Here is a 23,454-nt window from a genome sequence, read left to right on the forward strand (position 1 = left end):
CATTGATATGGCTGAGGTGGACAAAATGAGTGATTTACACGCACCTAAGGTGCGTGAGGCTGATGATATTTTTTTATTTTCTTATTAAAATAAATAAATAAAAATAATGTTTCTGCCCCCCATCCCTCCCCCTTCATTCTCAACCCCCTCCCCCTCCTCTTCTTCTTCAGCCCTTCGGTCTACCCCCCTCCCCCCTCTCCCCCCCCCCACCTCCTACATCTTCTTCTTCTTCAGCCTCCGTTCTTGCCCTCCCCCCCCCCCTTCAGCCCTCCGTTCTCCCCCTCTTTTCAGCCCCTCGTCCCCCCCCCCCCCAATTAACATGACACTTCACTTCTCTAAAGTAAAGCTTAAAGAGTGAAATTCCATGATCATGGTGTTAATTAACTTTATTTTTCATAGTTTTTTAAAGCCCAATTAAACGAAAATTCACTTCAGAATTTCAACTGAATATTCTGTCTTCTATTGAAACTAGCAGGAGAAGGGTCCAACAATGGATCTTCTAAATTCTGTTTCCTCATTTTCTCTTATGACTAACAGAATGGCCACGGGGGGAGAGAGGGAGAGAAAACTCAAAAAGTCCTATGTCGCCCCCCTCCTCGTACTCATAGTGAGGAGCCATCGCAGGTGGGTTATTGTTTTTAAGAAAGGTTGAGGGGGTGGGTTTGAAGAAGGGAAGAGGGGTTTTCTTTAATTTATTTTAATTTTAATTTTAATTTTTTTGATTTTTTTTATTTTAATTTTTGTTTATGAAATTAAAAATTTGTAAACAATATTATTTTGGTATAGAATCTGATGTGGATGCTGATTTGTCATCCACGTCAAGCAAGTGAGCATCACACGATTTCGGAGGTGTTTAAAAGTCTTGTTTTGATTAAGATGAAGTGTCTGGATGAAACTTTATGGAGTGTAGGGACCGGGATGACAAACCGGAACAAGTACAAATGTCTCCTAGGGCTATTCTGCCATTTAATAAATTCTGAGATTCATGAGGAATCCACTGAGCCCAAGCGCTCAAGAAAATAAGGAACTATCAATAAATCCAATCGATATTGAGACAAATTTGAATCGAGTGGATATATGGTGGATTATGTCTTTGCATATAATGTTGCATCTAGCATTATGCAAGAAAGTGAGGATCTTGAACCTCAGTCTGTTGGAGAATATCGATAAATACGTGATTGGCCAAAATGGCAAGAAGCAATCCAATCAGAGTTGAACTCACTTGCGAAACGTAGAAGTTTTTGGGCCTGTAGTCCAAACACCTAATGGTGTTAAGCCTGTTGGCTATAAATGGGTCTTTGTACGCAAGAGAAATGAGAAAAACGAGGTACAAAGATATAAGGCACGCCTTGTTGCACAAGGATTTTCACAAAGGCCTGGTGCCGATTATGAAGAGACATATTCACCCGTTATGGATGCTATAACGTTCCGTTATCTCATTAGTTTTGCTGTCCATAAAAAGCTTGACATGCATTTAATGGATGTGGTTACCACCTACCTTTATGGCTCACTTGATAATGAGATATACATGAAAATTCCCGATGGATTTAAAATGCCAAACGCACATAATTCAAAGTCCCGGAAAATGTTTTCAATCAAATTGCAAAGATCTTTGTATGGTCTAAAGCAATCAGGACGAATGTGGTATAATCGTCTTAGCGAGTATTTATTAAAGGAAGGCTATCTAAATGATGCCATTTGCCCATGTGTTTTTATAAAGAAAACAACATCAGAATTTGTTGTACTTGCCGTATATGTTGATGACATAAACCTTATTGGAACTCCTATAGAACTCCAAAAGGCAATTGATTATTTAAAGAAGGAATTCGAGGTGAAAGATCTCGGAAAGACAAAATTATGTCTTGGTTTGCAAATTGAACATTTGGCAAACGGAATATTTGTTCATCAATCTACCTACATAGAAAAGGTATTGAAACGGTTTTACATGGATGGAGCACATCCATTAAGTACTCCGATGGTTGTTCGATCACTTGATGTGAATAAGGATCCATTCCGACCTCAAGAAAAGAATGAAGAGCTACTTGGTCCTGAAGTACCATATCTTAGTGCAATTGGTGCACTAATGTATCTTGCCAATACTACAAGGCCTGGCATAACTTTTTTAGTTAATGTCTTAGCAAGATATAGCTCTGCTCCCACAAGGAGACATTGGAATGGAATCAAACACATATTGCGGTATCTAAAAGGGACTACCGATATGGGCTTATTTTATGGCAACAATTGCAGTCCCGATCTTATTGGTTATGCTGATGCTGGGTATTTATCTGACCCACACAAGGCTCGGTCTCAAACAGGTTATGTATTTACCTGTGGAGGCACTGCCATATCTTGGCGATCGGCTAAACAATCAATTGTGGCTACTTCATCTAATCATGCTGAGATAATTGTTATTCATGAAGCAAGTCGAGAATGTGTGTGGTTGAGGTCTATAATACATCTTATTCGAGACAAATGTGGTGTGAAATGTGACAAACTACCCACAATTTTGTATGAAGATAATGCAGCATGCATAGCTCAATTGAAGGGAGGATTCATAAAAGGAGATAGGACAAAGCACATTTCACCAAAGTTATTTTTCACACATGATCTTCAAAAGAATGGTGATATTAATGTGCAACAGATTCGTTCAAGTGATAATATGGCTGATTTGTTCATAAAATCTCTACCAACGTCAACCTTCAAGAAGCTAGTGTACAAGATCGGGATGCGAAGGCTCAAGGATGTGAATTGATGCTCTCATCAGGGGGAGTTAATGCGCGTTGTACTCTTTTTCCCTTACAAGGTTTTGTCCCACTGGGTTTTCCTTGCAAGGTTTTTAACGAGGAAACCAATAGGCGCATTTCTAAACATGTGTACTCTTTTTCCTTCTCTAGAATTTTTTTCCATTGGGTTTTCTTTTAGTTAAGGTTTTAACGAGGCACATTATCTGTTGAATAGACATTCAGGGGGAGTGTTATAAATAGAATTCTATTTATGGTGAATGTCCATATTTAAAGAGATTCTAGGGTTTATTACTTGGTGGCTAAGTCAACCTCTCCCTATAAATAGAGGGTTCTATTCAATTGTAATTCATCCCAAATTCAATAAGAATTCTCTCTCCCTACTTTTCTCTACAATATTCTTCTTCTTCTTTTATTGTTTCATAACAATACATACCTATTTTTAAAAATTCTTAATAGCATTCTATTTTATCTTAAGGAGATATAAGTGTAGGGATGATTTTTTGTGAAACCTACCATAAATTATTGTTGATATTTTATAATTATATTTAATGTCTGACAATGTTACTATCAAAGACAATATGTGCTCACTCTCTATTCAGTATGTGCTCACTGCTCACCTAATCACTTTCTATTTAAATGTGCTTACATTCTATTAGTTATTTTGGCTGCAAATTTTCACTACATAAGTACTAGTAAATAATTTCTTCGTCAAATTTAAATAGATAATAATAGAATTGAGGGCTAGCTAACTTGATAAGTTTTAGACCTCACATTTGAGGTGGAGTGTTGATAGCATCTCCTTCCATTTTTCCTCCTCTACTTTGATGTAATTCAGAAAATAAATGATAATAAATTATCTAATATTATATATTCAGTCAGACTTTTCTATAACAACATCCTTATATAACAGCACTTCTTTATAAAAGTCAATTTTTTCCGAAATCAAATCTCATATTCTATTATAATATATGTTTTTTATAACAGCAATTCGCTATAACATTTAAAAATGTTCGGAACAAAACGAGATTATTATAAAGAGATTTGACTATATATATATATATATACTCTTCGAAAGCTTTTTTTTATTTCGCATAAAGGATATCAAATAAATCAGGACGAGAAGTAATTTATTAATATCACAAAAAGGGAAAATCAATTAAGGAATGGAATACTTTAAGAAAAGGCATGGAAGAGGGCCAATAGAAGAAAAGGCCAGTAAAGTCCAACTATGTCATGGAATTGTTTACTTTGCATTGGTGGCCGTAAGTTCGGCAGACATTTTTTGATCGGACGGTAAGAACTTGCTTAATTAAGATTCTCAATGGAAGTGGTCGCGTCACCATCGCATTATGCAGGTCAAATAATTGGAATATTAACTAATAAACCCCTGTGGTTTTGGGGAAATTGTGAAGAAGTCCACATAGTTTGCAGATACGTACGATTTGGATCTTGTAAAATTTAGAAGGAATTTCTGCTTTTTTTACTCCTCAAGCAGTAAGAATGTTAACACTCTTTTTATGACACTAATCAATAGAAACTAATAGCATCTAATAACACTACTAGTTAAAAACAACATTTAAGTTAGACACATACTCAAAGCTTCATTTGACATTAATATATGACCATGTCTCATTGACTAATACTTGGGCATGCCATATTTTTATGCGTTTTGGAGTGCTCGATTTGTCATTTAATTTTCAGCACATCAGAAATGAAAATAAGAAACTATGACTACAGTATCTCATAAGTAATGTTTCATTTATCGGCCAAGATAAATCATATATATTGTTGGACATGCATTGGTTTCCATCTCAATAAAAGAATCTGTCAATTTATACAGACTTAGTCACTTTTTGCATGTACTTACATAGTAATTTGTATATTATTGGGCTTCATAGAAATTCTCGTTTTCCCTATCTTCCATTTTCTTGTGTTCTTTCTTCTTCTTTTTTTTTCAAATGTCGAACATATAATTTTTTTATTTTCATACGTGATATATATGAAGGTAGCAGAGATGAGGATGTTGAGATGGATGTGCGGGTGCACCAGGTTAGATAGGATCAGAAATGAGGTTACTCGCGACAAGGTGGGTGTGGCGCCTATTGAGGACAAGATGCGGGAAACGCGAGTTAGGTGGTTTGGTCATGTGAGGAGGAGGAGGAGCACTGACGCCCCAGTGAGGAGGTGTGAGAGGTTGACATTGGAGGGTAGGGCTGGGCATATATCGGGTAAAACCGATAATCCGAACCGTTAATTATTTATTGGGTTATCGATATCGGGTTATTGGGTTAACGGTTCCTTAACGGTTTAAAATTTTTTCACTATTGGATTATCGGTTCGGGCCTGGGTTTGCCAATTTGTTAATGGGTTACCCGATAACCCAATAAGAATTAATAAAATTATAACTTTACCCTTAAGTATATACATATGCTAGGGCTTCAGTTCATTCTCTCCTATTCTTTCTCAACCGCACTCTTCAGTTGCTTCATCTTCATTCTTCATAGATATTACTAGTTACTCTTAGCGTAAGTCTTTAGTCTTATACATTAGGCTTTTAATTTCTATAACAAAATTCATCTTCATATAGGGATTGCTTTATGATTTCTTCTTTCAGGTTAGGCATTTGACAAACAACATCCAGTTTATCTTGGACTGTTTGAGGGCTTCAACGCTTGTGGAAGTGCAGGTATTGTGTGAAATAAATATTCTAAATCAACTATTGTTGTTGTCATATCGGAGGAGGCAGCTAATGCCTTAGAACATTTTGAGGGAATTGCTGCAGTTTGATAAGTATTTATCTACTGATTTTTTGGTGAAGCCTATAAGGATTGAGTATAGTTGTTGTCTTGTTAACTTGGATTTGAACTATTAGTACTATATGTTTGGACTTGTTAATTTTAAGGTGAAATTGCTACTACTTTGTATTATTATTAATGTATTTGGACAACTATTGCTAAGAATTAGTACTATTCCAGCTGTGGCCACTGGACAGAACGCATAAATGAGTAGTATACTATATGTGAATTCTTCTCTTTTTTGCTTAACTCCAGTGAATTGTCTTATCTTTTTGCTTAACCGATTAACCGATTAACCGATACCCGATGACCGGATCTTATCGGTTCGGTTATCGGTTTATCACATTTGTAAACCGATAACCGATATGCTAAACCGATAATATTAATAACCGAACTGAACCGACCGATGCCCACCCCTATTGGAGGGCCTGCGGAGAGGTAGAGGTGGAGAGAGGTGATTAGGCAAGACATGGCACAACTTCAGCTGACCGGGGACATGACCTTTGATAGGAAGGTATGGAGGTCGAGGATTAGGGTAGTAGAGTAGGTAGTCTAGAGTGTTCATAACAGTAGTAGAGGCTTAGGTGGTTTGGTCATGTGAGGGGGAGGAGCACAGACACCCCGGTGAGGAGGTGTGAGAAGTTGACATTGGAGGGCTTATGAAGAGGTAGAGGTAGGCCAAAGAAGAGGTGGGGGGTGATTAGGCAAGACATGGCACAGCTTCAGCTGACCGAGGACATAACCCTTGATAGGAAGGTATGGAGGTCGAGGATTAGGTAGTAGAGTAGGTAGTCTAGAATGTTCATAACAGTAGTATTGACACGCAGTCTCGCTTTCTATTGGTAGTAGGTTTTCTTTCATTGTTGATCACCTTACTGTCTTGTTGTTTTTATTCTGCTGTTATATGGATTTTTGGTACTATCCCTTCTTATCTATATTTTTATTAATGTGGTGCTTATGTTTTTCCTGAGCCGAGGATCTATTGGAAACAACCTCTCTATCCTCACAAGGTAGGGGTAAGGTCTGCGTACACACTATGTAGACATAGAAATCTTAATGGATCGAGCTAAATCCTAAATTCAAGATACTACAAGACCTCTTGAAATTCTAGGAGTCTGTTAGTGTTGCTTGGAGGCTACTCTACCAAAACCCTAGGTCACTCTTATAAAAAAGGTTACATAATCCTTTAAAAAATATCTCAAAAATGGAGATCATCTCGAAAATCTTATAAATTCATGGGATATTCACAAAGAGGTTAAGATGCGGCCGGATAGACATAATTTCATGGAGATCAAATACAACCCATGAAGGTTTGCGTCATCCTACGTTCGAGAAACACGTTGTTCCAGCCCTCAAATCATGGAAATAATCAGGAGAGAAGAATCAAGGGAGAAACAGAATTGTATCCACAATTATTTATCAATAAAATTATGTTTCTTCATATTTATATTGTGATTGCATTTAATTTTCTACTCTAAGAAAATTTGTTGCAAACAAATTGGCACGCCCAGTGAGACCAGTTTTGCCCTTCATCTCTTCCTCCTGCAAATCGAAACTACAAGCTTCAAAATTTTCTGTTGTGATGATCGGGTACTTCAAGTCTCGTCTTCAAGTTTCGCCATGCCTACACCCCGACAAACCTTGAAGTAGGGGGCATTTGTAGACATCGAATCTTAATGGATCGAGCTAAATCCTAAATTCAAGATACTACAAGACCTCTTGAAATTCTAGTAGTCTGTCAGTGTTGCTTGGAGTCTACTCTATCAAAACCCTAGGTCACTCTTATAAAAGTGTTACATAATCCCATAAAAAATATCTCAAAAATGGAGACCATTTCGAAAATCACATAAACTCATAGGATATTCACAAAGAGATCAAGATGTGGCCGGATAGACATAATTTCATGGAGATCAAATACAACCCATGAAGGTTTGCGTCATTTTATGTTCGAGAAACACGCTGTTCTAGCCCTTGAATCATGGATATAATCAGGAGAGAAGAATCAAGGGATAAACAGAAATAATATTTCTTCATATTTATATTGTTATTGCATTTAATTTTCTACTCTAAGAAAATTTGTTGCAAACACACTACCCTCCACAGACCCTGCGGTATGGGATAATACTAGGTATATTGTTATTGTTGTTAATATTAATATATATGGTGGAACTTTCGTTTCATATGCATGTCAGTATTAAAATTCAAAGAGAAATGAAGTGAACGCGAGTAGGGTTAGACCAGTACATTAAAGTTGTTGTTAACTAACATAAACACATTTAGGTTTATATTTATATTCTGGAAAGAACTAAAGAAGTTTTATATATATATATATAGGAGTATGTTCATCCATTTCATCATGGGTATAAAAAAATTAAGACGTCCCCTTCTTCTCTTGTGACCACAAGTTTTGATTATGACATATTTACATTTGGAAGTACATTCAAGATCCAAAAGGTAGTCCATGCCAAGACATGCTGGCTAAATCTTATAGAAATTGAAGTTGCATTTCTTGTTTGCTTTTGGTAAAAACACTTATATACATCATTGATAATATTTTTAACTGCATAGGTATCTTTGGAATTTTTAAAACTCCTCTTGGGGATTAACTATGAGACTAACTTATTCGGCAATCTACTTTCTCTTAGTTATGATAGATCTGGGGATGTAATGCAGTATCAAAATGTGCTGAAAGACTATTATAATAAAGTAATAGATTTAACTTATATACATTAGTAGTGTAATTATTTCTTACACCAACAGTATATCAAACTATATAATTAATGTGATAAAAGGAATAGAGTAATGAACCTTTTATGCAAAGCGGTGTAATTTAATGACGAAGCAAGATTATCTGTAAAAACTTTTTGCAGGATCGAAAAGGAGGGGAAGAAAGAGAAATTTTAGAAGGTTTATCTCGTAGTTTGCAAAATGGAAGGTGTTATGTACCAATATGATTAGGGGATACAGTAGTCAATTGTATAGGGATAGTAAGGGCAGTTCAATCATTACACAATAAAGTTAGTTATACTGTTAGGAGGTGTTATAGAAGTTGTTGGTCGGTTAGTAGCTGGGGATTAGTGGAAGATTAAAAGGGTATCAATTATAAGGGGAGGATACTTTTTGACTAATAATAAACTCGTCTCTCTCTTCTCTCTTCAGATCTTATACTCTATTTTCCTTAGTTGTAGCATTGTTCAGGAACTATTCTTCTCAAACTAGTTCCTTAGATCTATAGTAGTGTGCTCAATTGATTTAGCACATACAAATTTGGTATTAGAGCCACTGTACCTTGGCCGGAAACCATGCCGGACACGACAAGAAATGGGAAACTCCGTCGGGAGGTGGAACAAATCAGGGAACAAGTTCGAACCTTAAGTGAACGACATGATAACGCGATTACGGAGATTCAACAACTCATGTAGGGATGTAAATGGGGCGGGGCAGGGTAGGACGGGGCAGGGCAAATCTTGACCCGCTAAAATTTTGACCCGCCCTGCCCTGCCCTGCCCCATTTAGCTTTTTAAAAAAAAATTGCCCTGCCCTGCCCTGCCCTGCCCTGCCCCGCCCCGCCCCGCCCCATTTAGTTTGCTTTCATTTTTCCCTTTATTTTTTATTTTGCAGCATGTTACTTAATTGTTTTTTTACTTTTCAACTTTTATTGAAACATTTAAAATTGACATGTCAATAAGAGTTACTATGTATATTGGTTGAATAAAATATAATTTTTATTAATTTTATGTAGTTTATCAATTAATAAATTTTCCATTCATTAATGCTTCAATCCAAGTAAATGGTGAACTGTTTAAGTCACTTTTGGGACTGTATATTTAAATGTGAAAGTCAAGTATTAAACTCCTTCTTATTTGAAAATGTCGTCAAATTTCTTTCAAATTAGTTAAATTAATCGTTTTGACTAAAAAAGTATATTTAGAAAAGTTGCTAATTTAAACTTTAGACTTTGACATAAACACAAGATACGACATTGAAGTATTACCTAAAGTGGATCAGATTATGGCTTATAACGAGCTGAATAGGATAATAACAATCGGACAAAAGATTTACTAATTAGTTTAAGATTATTAATAGCAAACTATAGTTGATTAAAGTAATCTTCAATTCTTAATGTAGCGAAAATGCAGTAAATCAGGGAAAGCTAGTAATATTACTGGTAGAAAAGCATGCATTCAGTTTTTGAATTGGGCCTCAGGCTATATAATGGCTCACTATTGGATCTTAAAGCCCACCTGCTACCTGCCCTGCCCCATTGAAATTTTTAAAAAACTAAGTTTTGCCCTGCCCCGTCCCGCCCCGCCCTATTTATCTTATACCCTGCCCTGCCCTATTAAGTGTCTCGCCCTGCCCCGCCCCGCCCCGCCCCAATTTCCATTCCTAAACTCATGGCAGCAGTGACCGCTCAAAATCAAGCCCCAATTCCAGCAGTTGTGACTCACACGGATGATGGGGAATTGAAAGAACGAGGTAACCCTCATCACAAATCTTCTAGGTTGGAATTTTCAAGGTTTAATGGGGGACGATCTAGAAGGGTGGGTCTACCGGTGCGAGGAATATTTTGATTATGAGAGAACATCGGAGGAAAAGAAGGGTAAGATTGTTGCAATCAATTTGGAGGGTGGGGCTTTGCAATGGCATCGGGCGATGATGAAAGCTCGAGTGGGGAGAGGATTGCCCAATTGGGGTGATTACCTTAGAAGTTTATACCATCGATTTAGGTACACATTACATGAAGACCCCATGGCTGAGTTAATTAACTTGAATTAAAAAAGGGGTGTTCAAGTGTTTCTGGATCATTCCGATGGACTGCTAAACTAGGTGGAGTTGTCTGAAGAATACTCCATTAGTTGTTTCTTGAAAGGGTTGAAACCAAAAACTGAAGTGCAAATAAGGATGTTGTCCCCAAGAACTCTAATAAAGGCTTATAGTTTGGCTAAGCTAGCTGAACACTCGTTGAAGTTACAAAGAAGTCAAAATCAATCGTTTATGAGGAGTTCCAAACCACTACTTCCCAGTCCAAATACTGCTTGGATTCACATCCAAGGAACTATTCTCAGGCTCAAACTCTTGAGAATAGCAAGGGGACAGAAAATAGACCTTCAGTGAGGTCTTCAAGAAGACTTACAACAACCGAAATCGATGAAAAAAGAGTTAAGGAATTGTGCTATTGGTATGCTGAAAAGTACACCCTCGCCACCATTGTAAAAAAAGAAGAAACAACTATACGTTTTAGAAGTAAAGTCATACGTGGAGGAAAAGACGGTGAATGATGATTTGGATGTAGAGGAGAATGTTGATGAATCTGCATTGAGTCCTCAAGTGTCAGTCCATGCATTAGATGGTACAGTCAACCATAGAACCATGAGAGTCAGGGGAGGGGTCAAGGGGAAAATGGCACATTTCTTGATTGATTTTGGGTCAATACATAACTTCATGGACATCAATATTTCCAGAAAGTTAAGGTGTAAATTGGAGACGATTCCAACATTCTTTGTCTCTGTTGCCAATGGCAGTAAGGTGCACAACTCGTACATGAGCAAAAGGGTCACATGAAAGATGCAAGGTGTAGAATTTAAGGCGGGTATGCTGGTAATGCCCTCAGGTGGTGCTGATAAAGTATTGGGGATTCAGTGGTTGGTAACTCTGGGGGTTATAAGGTGGAACTTTAAACAATTAAAGATAGTTCCAAATTGGAGGGAAGAAGGTTTCATTGAGGGGCAGGCAACCTAAGGGAACAAGGGTGATTGATAATCAGAAAATGGATAAGCTACTGCACAGGTCTGTTGATTTGAGCATGATGTTAGTTGCCCATGTGCAGCATATGAGCCCAACTAGTGCATGCCTTCAATTACAACACATAGAGGCTATTGGTTATTTACAAAATCTGTTGAGTAAATACTCAACCTTATTTGAGACCCCTACCAGTCTACCTCCTCATAGAGCTCAAGACCACAGGATCATTTAGAAGGAAGGAGTAGCACCAGTGAATGTTCGACCTTACAGATACCCAGCAAACAAACGAGATTGAAAAGATGATCCAAGAAATGTTTGGATGCAGGAGTTGTGAGGCTCGGTGTAAGTCCCAACTCTTCTCCTATTGTTATGGTCAAAAAGAAAGACGGAACTTGAAGATTATGCATCCACTGTAGGCAACTAAACAATCACACAGTTAAAGATCAATTTCCAATTTCGATCATTGAAGAACTACTCGATGAATTGGGAGGGTTCTAAATAATTTTCTAAGTTGGATCTTAGATTGGGTTACCACCAAATTAGAATGGATGAAAGGAACATTGAGAATACAGCCGTTAGATCTCATAATGGTCACTACGAGTTTGTGGTCATGCCCTTTGGACTCCCAAATGCACCATCTACCTTTCAAAGCTTAATGAACAAAGTTTTTCAACCTTACCTGAGAAAGTTTATTTTAATCTTCTTTGATGACATTCTGGTGTATAGTTATTCAAGGGCAGACCACTTGTTGCACTTAAAGGAAGCTTTTGAATTTCTGAAGAACAATTGTTTGTTTGTTAAGAAGAGTAAGTGTCAGTTTCGGCAAACTAAAGTGGAATACTTGGTACATGTAATCAATCAGAAAGGAGTAGTAGCTGATCCTGGTAAAATCAAGACTAAAGTGGTCTGGCCTCTACCCAAAACAGTGAAAAAACTAAGGGAATTCCTTGGTTTAACTGGTATTACAGGAGATTTGTTCAAGGATATGGAATAATTGCCAGACCATTAACATAATTACTCAACAAGGATAGGTTTATGTAGTCTGAGATGGCTACAGCTGCCTTTGAGAAGCTGAAAGGAGCAATGACTACAGCCCATGGTTTAGCTCTTCCTGACTTTGCTATAGAGTTTGTGATCAAAACGGATGCCTGTGACATTGGCATTGGAGTCGTTTTGATGCAAAAGGGACATCCTCTGGCATATAGGAGTAAAGCCTTAAGCATTAGACATAAATTATTATCTATATATGAAAAAGAAATGATGCACATTGTAGTAGCTGTGCAGAAATGGAGACCATATCTGATTAGGAAACACTTTACGATCAAGACTGGTCATCAAAGTAAAATATCTTATGGAATAAAGAATTTTCACTTCTAGTCAGCAGAAATGGTTAGCCAAGTTAATGGGGTATGATTACACTATTACATACGAGAAGGGACAAGACAATTTAATAGCAGATGCCTTGGCTAGAATACCTACAACAGAAGTTCAGCTGCACAATATATCCCATGTCTCTTCTCACTTTGTTGAGCGGATCAAAACTTTCTATGTTGCTAATCATTGTGAGCACCTAATTTTTTACTATACTTGGGAGTTTTCAACACTTTTTAGTATGTAAATATATTTTAAAGTTTATTCTACATATTTTAGCTCTTATTCCATTTTTTATATATTTTATTTAAGAAAATTAAAATTACAAAAAAATGGAGTCACATTTTAGTATAAGTTTTTATCTTTATTATCAAGAAAATAAAATAAATCAAAAATAATAATAATAAAGCCAATTAGATATTTCTACATCACCAATGATTCCTCTCTATCTTCAATACTTAACTAACTGCATATGGTATAATATATTTTTGGCAATTTCAAATTAGATGCACCTTTATCTTTATGCCCATCCTCATGTCACGTTAAAAAATGCACACACAGATGCACAATCTGAAAATGCATATTCTCTTGTCCTTATCCCCGCATCACGCACCTGAAAATTCTCATCCTATTTTTCTCTACCTGCTCTCCAAGAATTTGGAGCACAATATAAGCATACACACATACAAAGATAACGGGGGGAGGGGGGATTCACAAAATAAAACACACAGGGACTGAAGCTAAGAAAAAGAGAGGCGAGAAAAGAAGGAAAAAACAGAAAAAAAAGAGAAAGAAAGGGGACGGAGCAGAGAGTAGTATAACTTCACCTCATCTCCTCCAACCTTCACTGAAGAACTCCATTTTACAGCCATGAAAGAACCCTAAAACACCTGCAAATCCAGCTCCAAATTAAGCCCTAAGACTCCCTCAAAACAGCTCAAAAAAGAGCTGAAAATAGTCCCTAAACAACTGCAAAAACCAGCTCAAATCCAACACCAAATCCCAGTGAAACAACCACCCTTTTTTCACCAAAAACCAGCAGTGAACCACCCTTGAAAACCAGTCCAAACCCAGCTAAAAATTATTCTAAAACACTACCTGAAACACCTTAAACCGACGTGGAAAAATGCAGCTCAAACCCATCAACTTTCACACCTCGTCGTAGCTCCGCCGCTGCCGGAGGTGATGACTGGCGACGGCTATGACTGTCGCTGCTGCACCCAGCAGTTGTTTATGTCCTTTCTTCCCCCTCTACCGTTACTGTTTCGCCGGAGTCGCACCATCGACGTCGAACGAACAGCTTCTCCTGGGTTAACAGAATTCCTTACTCGGTCTTATGGTTTTGCAAACTTTAAACGGATTCAAATTTCCTCGATTTGGGATTTAATATAAACCGGTGACTTGGGAAATCATAAATTATCCCAAGTGGAGACTTTGAATAAATAAATAATCCAATTTCGATTAATGTCACTTTAATTGGAAAAACTCTCTATCCCTCTCGGGAAAAAAGAGGTGTGACAGCTCTGACGACTCTGCTGGGAAACGAACCCAGAATCTCTGGTTCAGGGTTTAGAATTCGAGCTTGTTAATATGATTTATACTTGGCTTTATTTTTTGTTGATATTACTTTATTTTTGGGCCTAATGTGATAATTGCCGCTTATTTACCGCTTTGATATTATTTGAACTGTATTAAACTGTCTTCTTATGCCTCCCTTCTGAGTCTTCTAAAAATATGGCGCACATGTACGCGTGACCCACTTTTCTGTTAGAAGTCATACCAAATAGAACAAGTCTGGGTCAGCAACTAGGCCGGGTAGACTTTCGTGTTTCCGGTAAATTGCCCCACCTCGGCTCGAGCTGTCCGCTTGGGTAAGCCATGTTCTAGAACAACTCCCATGTTTAAATCTAGAATAATATAGCCTCATGTCGGATCCCTAGTAGGAATATTTGTTTGCATCACGTGCATTTGACTTTGGGAACTCAACACAGGGGTTGGGTCCGTCTAGGACAGGTGTACCGAAAATGAAAAGACCATCCTGATGCATTTTACGTGATATTTGTACATTTATTTGCTTTGGCTTGCATGTTGACTGACTTCTAGAATAGGGAAAGAAAATAAAAGAAAACAAGAGTGAGAGGTAGGTATTTGAAAAATCCCAAAACTCTGCCGAAATTTTTTTTTTAAAAAAAAGAAGAAGAGAAAAAGTCATTTCAAAATAAGTCATATTTTCGTGTTGCGTCAAAACTGACCGAACTACGCGGGTCTGATTCTCACCAGATGTGAGATACGTAGGTAAACCTCATCGGTTCGGCCCCAATTTTCAAAAATCCAAAAATATTTTTCTTTAATTCCTTCTTTAGAAGTCTTTTCTTAGAAAATCCCAAAACAAAGATTTTATAACCAAAAAAGAAAAAAAAAATATTTCCTTCTTTCTGAAGCCTTTCATTCAAAAATTAAAAAAACCAAAAAAAAAAATTAATCAATCAAAATCCAAAATATGTTTTTCCCTTCTTCAAAAGTATTTTTCGCAAAAAATTAAAAAAAAATCTAAAAGAAAAAAAAAATTCTTTAGAGGTCTTCTTTTGCAAATTTCATAAAATTTAAAAACATGAATTCCAAAAATATTTTCTCTTTTCTACACAAGTTCGCTTTCGGAAATTATAAAGAAAACTCAAAAATTAAAAATTTTCTACTTTATTTTTAGAAGTCTATTTTCAGAAAATTCAAAAAAAAATCAAATCAAAAGTCCAAAAACTATTTTCTTGCTTCTTTAGAAATCTTTCCTTCAAACAATTCAAAAACATAATCAAAATAAAAATAAAATAGCCAATTATATTTTCTTTCTTCTTTTATAGCCTTTCTCAAAAATTCCAAAAAAAAAAAGAAACAAAAAAAAATGGGATTCAAAAAAGTATATTTTTTTCTAAAAGCTTTTATGGTCTGGGTTTTATAAAAAAGAAAAAAAAATGAGTTAGTCTATTTACTTTATTCTCGATCTTCCTGAACTACGTAATAATCTGATTCATGCAGCGTCATCATACGTAGGCAATCCCCATCGGATTCGATCATAGCTATAAAATAAACTGAGTGAAAAATAAATTAAAAAAAAAGAGAAAGAAAAAAAATTGAGTGAAAAAGAAAGAAAAGAGCGACAAAACAAAAAATAAAAAGAAAAAAATGGAGCGACAAAAAATAAAAGAGTGACAAACAAAAAGAGAAAAAGTGAGTGCCAAAAATAAAAGAGCGACAAAAAATAAAATAAGATAATCAAAGTTGATTAAAGAGAGGTGGAAATGAAAGAAAAGAGGTATAGAGTGAAAAGGGACATTTAATGGCCGGGATGAAACATGCAACCATTCAAACTCATGGTAGAAGCGTTTAACTGTTTAGGTGCATTGCATCCAAACGTGCGATTTCCTATCTGTTAAGAGTCTCAAAACTAACCAGGTTGTTGAGTGTGCAAATTAGTCAGATTCGGTTCAGGTGGTTGGATTTGTTGGTAATCTCGCTTTCCATCTTTACTTCACAAGATCCAAAGGCATGGTTCCTATGGCCTCGGTCCCACCATACTATTATCCCCTTCAAGATGCTGCTTATGCTGTGGCGCCGCCTCCCTATGCGGTGATGAACGTGCAACCTACACGCGGCCACAACATTATACACAAAACCGAGCTCCACTTTCCAGAAATGCCCATCCTTACCAAGCTCCATATAATCCCCAACCAAATGTCCCCCAGTACAATCCTCGCCCAAGAGAGCCTTTCAGAAAGAATCAGTTCACCCTTATTGGTGAATCGTATTCAAGCTTGTTCCAAAAGCTAATCAGGCTAGGTCTGTTGCAGCTAGTGGCCCCGAACCGGCTGAACCCCGAGTCCCCCTCGCACCGAGCTGATGCTGGATGTGAATACCACTCTGGAGCAGTGGGACACAGTACAGAGGACTGTTGGACCCTCAAAAGGGCAGTTGAAGATTTGATTGAAGCTGAAAGAATTGTTTTTCGGGACAAAGAGGCTCCTGATGTGACGAATAATCCGTTGCCTGCTCACAACACCGGGCCAATAGTCAGAATGATTTGTGAAGATGAGGAATTTGATCCGGCACTGAAGGCCATTGCAGCCATTGCCGAGACAGAAGAAAAGCCAAAAAACGGTCGCCAAACCTAAAAGTTCCCCATGAGACGGGAGTCTTGGTAGCCAGTCTTGCTATCCTTTCTGCGTCCGGATTATCTCAGGGTGTGATACGGATGTTTTACTTTATTGTCTTACTTTCCGTTGTAAACCCTTCTATATTTAAAATTCAGAAAAAAAACCAAATCAAAAATCAATAAAAAAAAATCAAACAAAATTAATATTTCATTGCCCAGGAATGTCTCTTTTCGTTGTCACTTTTCTTATTCTCCTTTTAGTTCTGTTAAGTGCAAATTTCAATAACATGACATGCTTGCGGACTTCATGCCCAGATCCGAAACGCTGTCAGACCCCAAAATAATGAATTAAGAATTAGATTGCAACGAAGATAAGTTTAGAAATAAAACAAAAAGTTGGAACATCTAAAAGAAAATTGGCTCCAGATTGGAAAGATCCATACATGGTAACTAACAAGAGTACTGCCAAAGAGAGCGTTGTACCTGGGAAACATCGAAGGAAATGTCCCTGTAACAACTGTCAATGCAAATGCAGCCAAAAGGTACTATGTTTGATCCTCCATGTATTATTAATATTCTTCGGTTGGGATGACGAAGGCTTTCATTCTCGCTACCCAAATATCATTAACCCTTTTGTAAATCATTTAAGCCGGTTACTCTTCTTTGATTACCCTCTTTGGTACCTGGAAGTAATTATTGGAAAAAAATGAATGAAAATGATTTAAAAAAATGATGGAAAGAGAAGAAAAAGAAAAATACAAAAAAAGGAAGAAAAGGAAAAAAATAAAATGAAATGAAAAATGAAAAAAAGGGAAAGGGAAAAGAAAGAGAAAACAAAACAAAACAGAAGAAAAACAAAAGAAAATAAAAAACAAAGTTTCTTGAACTATGTTCGAGTTGATTCCGAAAGGATACGTAGGCAGCCTCTCTCTCGGGGTTCAGTCACACCAAAATAAAAATCCAAATTCCCCCCAAAAGTTGATACTGGGGCAGAAGTTACAAGGTTTCGGCGATGGGTTCGCTTGAAAGGTTCCAAAGTTGTAATTCAATCCAAATTCTTTTTACCCTAAATCATGTTCAAGTCCTTCCGATCAAACGGTAAAGATGTTCCAAATTGGAGGATACAGTTACTTGGATCTGATACAACCAAATGAGAGAAATAAAATGAGATAGTTTTATCAGTGAAAACCCCCACGGGCACCGTAAGACGATGGTAAGTGGAGAAACTAAAATGAGAGAGTCTTGTTAGTAAAAACTCGCAAAGAGTACTACAAGGCGATGGTGAGAAGAGAAATGAGAGAGGTCAGCTCGTGAAAACCCGCAAAGGGCACCACTGATTGAAAAAGAGGATCTTCAGTCACTGACATTGACACATCCTGGGCAAGGTTTATCGGTTTCGAGGCAAAAGTTGTGATGAATTTCTGAGAGTTGGACGGTTTGCACGGATCAGGCATCCAGTCCAAAAGGCATGTCATGTTCATTGAAGTCTGCATGTACTCCAGACTACTTCTATGAAAAAAAAAAATCATTTGAGGTGGTTTTGCTTTATTGAATTAAAATTGCTTTTATATTTCCTTTAGTATATTAAGATTAAAAAATTCAAAAAAAAAAAGAATTTTCTTTTTATACCTCTTTAGAAGTTTTCTTTAAAAAATAATAAATCCAAAAATTCAAAAAGATTTTCTTGTAAGGTTCTTCTTTGGGAAATATATATAAAGAAAAAAAACAACAAAAATATATTCTTTTATTTCATTAGAACTTTAGGATATTGTACATAGAAAAGAAAAAATACTTTATCTTTTGTTTATCATTAGAATTTCTTCTTTAGGCAATCAAAATTGAAATCTAAAAAAAAATTTATTGCTTGTTTCGGAATCTTGCATCGGGATATTAAATAAAAATTCAAAATATGTTTCTGTGGTTTATTCTTTAGATTTCCTTCTTAAAAAAAATCAAAAAATATTTTTTCTCTTCTAGGGTTTTTCCTTAATAATTTCTCATAAGGTGTTTGTTTCAAAAAGAAAAAAAAAGCAAAAAAAATATATGCTCGTTAAGCTTGAGTTTGGAATAGGTTATAGAACATTTAGTCTAGAAAATTCAAAAAAAAAAAAAAGAAAATTGCTTCTTTTATTTCTCTTTTCTCATCAGAGTAGCCATTAAGGTAAAAAAGAAAAAAAAGAGAATGTCAGTTTGTTTACTTTATTCCCGATCTTCCAGAACTACGCAAAGATCTGATTCATGCGGCGTCATGATACGTAGGCAATCTACATAGGGTTCGATCGAATCATTTTTTTATTATCAAAAGGAAAAAAGAAAAAAAAGGAAAAAAAAAGAAAAAAAGGGTAAAATTATGGGACGTGAGAAATGAGAGGAAAGAAAAGAGTGATAATTAGAAAAAAAAGAGGGAGGAAAATGATCAAGCAAGTGCTAGAAAAGCAAAGAAAAGAGAGGATTGAAATGAACAAAGTGGGATGATGCCAACTAACCTGCGTACCCTCGAAGTCATTTTAGAACCGATAACTGTGGCTAGGTGCATTGCATTAAATGTGATATTTTTAGTTGTTAAATGCCCTAACGCTACCATGATGACTTCATTTGTTTCCTCTTTGTTCTCCTCATTTAGAAGAAGGGTGGTTGGTTTGTGGTTCTTAAGGTAACTCGTCCATACAACACAAGTTCAAAGGGCAAGGTAGCCATGGCTAGCAAAAACTTGGGCACAAGAGTTGTTGACCCGTCAAGGGAGTTTGTGGAGTCGGAGTCAGAATTGAAAGAGGAGGTCTAAAGGGTGAAGCAGCAGATGGCAGAAATGTATCAGTCTTGGATTAGGGGGCATCCTCCACCTTCATTCCCCACTAACTACACTGAAAACCGTGCAACTATCCCACCACTATCACAAATCTAGATTCTCACTGCTGCTGATATCTCCCCACAACCTTTTCACACTCTACCCGCCAAAACCACCTCATATACTGCTCCTTTGGCCACTCATGCTCTTGCAGCTCCTCCACCAGCTATTTTTCCTCGATCCTCTAACGAGACTGTGTTCAAAGTCCCCGATGCCGAACACTATGCTCCAGAACCAACCTTCAAAGTCTCGGATCCATACTCTCACGCTCCTCATTTTGAGGCTCCTGGTGAAATTGAAAAGCCTGGTAAGACAGTGGAGCAAGATGAGATATCCAGGAAGGTGAAAATCTTAGAGCAGTCTTTAAGAAACATGCAAGGGATAGGGAGCCAGATGAGCGTGGCTTACAAAGACTTGTGTCTGTTTCTTGACGTCCAACTGCCTGCTGGGTTTAAGACGCCAAAGTTTGATTTATATGATGGGCACGGAGATCCCATGGATCATTTGAGAGGTTACTACAGTAAGATGAGAGGCGTCGGTGAGAAAGACAAATTATTGATGGCGTATTTCAGTCAAAGTCTGAGTGGGGCAGCTCTAGAGTGGTACACCCGTCAAGATGCTAACAGGTGGTACACGTGGGACGATATGGCTCAGGCCTTTGCCAGGCACTTTCAGTATAATATAGAAATCGTCCCGGATCACAGGTGCCTCGCCAAGATGGAAAAGAAGCCTAATGAAAGCTTTAGGGAGTACGGGCTCAGATGGAGAGAGCAAGCTGCCAGAGTCGATCCTCCGATGGAAGAAAAAGAGATGGTCGACTACTTTCTTCAAGCTCAAGAACCAACTTACTTTGGGCATTTGATCACGGCTGTGGGTAGGCCTTTTAATGATGTGGTAAAAATGGGAGAAATGGTAGAAGATGGGCTGAAGTATAGCAAGATCATGAGTTATTCTGCTTTAAAAGTCACAACACAAGCAATTCAGAATGACACAGGAAGCTTGCTGGGTCAGAAGGAACACGATGATGTTGCCATGGTTGTTTCAGAGTCACGACATGGATCAAAGGGTTCGCCTCACCAATATACCCAGCCTCACTCCAACCCCAAACCTATCCCGAGCTCCACATAATCCAACTCAGTATTATCCTGCCGAACAATGTCCGATCAATGTCCAACCAACCAGGTCACTCTCTAGTGGCGAGCGCAGCACCGCATAATGCACTCTTGCCTTCACAGCATTTTCGAGCACCCAACAACCCTAGAAAACAGGGCCAGGGAAGAGAAAAAGGCAAAGAAATAGTTTCACGCCAATTGGGGAGTCCTACACAAGCTTGTTTGAAAAGTTAAAGCATTCTGGCCTGATTGAGCTGCTCCTCGGTATACTCCAAGCCCATAATGCAAAAGGCTTTGATTCTATCTGTACGATGCATGTACCACTCTAATGTCCAGGGCATAGCATTGAAGACTGTCGCTCTTTGAAAAGGGAATAGAAAGAATGATTCAAGAAGGGGTAGTTTGGTCAATGAAGTGGCAGGGAGCATGCGAATCCTCTTGGGAACTTGTTGATTAAAGTTGATAATGGTCTTGGCAATATTGATGCGAAACTCAGTGGCTAAGATGCCGTTCTTGGTAATTGGGAAGACGTTCCATTTCTTGGTCAGCCGGAGTGGAGTTTTGGTGGTTTATTTTGTTGTCATTTCTGTTGTCCGGGTTATTTCAGGGTTGTAATCCGGATATTGTCTTGTGACTCAAACCCTTCTATCCTTTCATTTTGCCTGATTTTTTTAGTCGTAGTAGCTCGTTTAGTGTCTAGGTTTGTTCCAGGGTTGTAACCCCAGTCTAGTTTGCTTGTCTTGTTGTTCGAACCGTTTCACCGTCTGTCTAATGCAATTTTCTTTTTTCTGTTATTTCTAGTCATTTTTGTTTAGTTCTCTTTTCCTGTTGACTCTAGTAACATGACATGCATACGTAATTCTCAGCCTGGTCTTAAAAAGTTGGTTTAGTCATGAAGCAATGAAACAATTTGGAAGATGATATGGACATTTGAAGGAAGTAAGTAAAGGCACTTTGAGATCATTTCGAGCCCGAATTGTGTGAAACTGGGGCAAATAGAACATAAAGAAACCCTGTTGAAATGGATCATGCCGCATCGGGTTGAAGCTAAAGGCAAGTTTGCCAAATTGACAGGGGCCGTTCGTGGTAAGGAGAGTGAGAGTGTTGTCCAATGGTGCTTTGTATTCAACAGATGTAGAAGGCGAATGTGTGGATATGGTTATCAAGTCTGGTACAATCAAAAGATGTTACAAATGTTTTCCTTGGTTTGTTTAATTGTGTTGTTTGTACTTGGCATGTTTTGGAGATCGGAATGAAGAAGACATTTTGTTCTTCTATCTAAACACTTTATCCTTCGTTACCCTTTTGAGCCTTATTTATTTTTATTCATACCCCTCTTTTGGAATCAGCAGCAAAGGTCAGAAACACAAACGTGAAAGATAAGTAAAGGAAAAAGAGAAAAGGAAAAGAATGAAAAGAGAGAGAAGAAAAAGGAAAAAGAAAATAAAAAAAGAAGAAAAAGAGAAGAAAGAGAAAAAGAAAAAAACAACAAAACAACAAAACAACAAAAAGAGAAAAGGAAGAAAGAAAAGAAAAGAAAAGAAAGAGGAAGAAAAAGAAAAGAAAAATCACAACAACAAAGTAATTCCTATGACATGAACTACGTTCGACCTGATTCCTTTTAAGGATACGTAGGCAGCCTCACGGCTCGGTCCCATCAAAATAAAATCCAAAAGTCCCCAAGCAAGAAACTGGGCAGAAGTTGTGGTTGTTGTAAGAAATCTGATTCCGAAAGTTGTAATTTTGAACCCATGTTGAATTGTTTTGAGCCTTGATACCCTTTCTTTCTAACTCCATCCAAAAGCCCACATTACGGTCCAAAGAAAGACCTTCTGATCAGTCTTCGAGAGATGCCAAGTCGAGCAAGTAGAGGTGATTCATGTCAGGGGCAACACTCCGGTCCAAGCAGGAAAAATAATGAAAATGAGAGAGTCTTATTGGTGAAAACCTTCACGGGCACCTTGAGGCGACAGTGAGTTGAGAGAAAGAACAAAATGAGAGAGGCTTGATGGTCAAAAACCCTTTGGGCACTACAAGTCGAATATGGATTGTGAATCAGATTGGATAAGCGGGGCACTGAGGCCCAGTTTCACGGCAAAAAGGTACGACAAGAGCTGAACATCAGATTTGCTTAACAAAATAGGCCGCAGGTGCATGTCATGGTCATTAGAGTTGGTACCCACATCCGATAGGTTTCTACTTTGTAGTTTTCTTGTTAGGAATCATCTCTTTCCATTGTCCTCTACTCTGTTCCTTTTGTCTTGTTTACTTCCTCTTCCTGGGTTTGTTTGGTCAGAACAAGTGAGAAACGACTTCAAAATTTGCCACCAGCTTTCCAATTGCACAAAATGGGATCTGGTTAGCACATCAAAGCGTCATAAGTCCGGAAAGAACAACAAGCACACTGAGCTGGTAACGGTCACCATGCTTTGGGATTCGTGTGATATACAAAGGCTTGGTATATATCAATTCATGGACAATGCAACAGAAGGAGGGCTGGGGTGAACGGATCAAAGGTATTTTCTGTGATAAGATTGACAAAAAGGGTGGTAAACCAGTGACAAGCAAGATCTTCCAAGAAGAAATCGAAGTTATCATGTCAAGTGAATGAGCAACAGACCTCAAGGCCAAGGCCAGTGGTTTAGGTCAAGAAAGATTAGCATACGCACTGAGTGGGTGGGAATTGACGTGTTTT

This window comes from Nicotiana attenuata, unplaced genomic scaffold (assembly GCF_001879085.1).
Source record: "Nicotiana attenuata strain UT unplaced genomic scaffold, NIATTr2, whole genome shotgun sequence".
NCBI lineage: Eukaryota > Viridiplantae > Streptophyta > Magnoliopsida > Solanales > Solanaceae > Nicotiana > Nicotiana attenuata.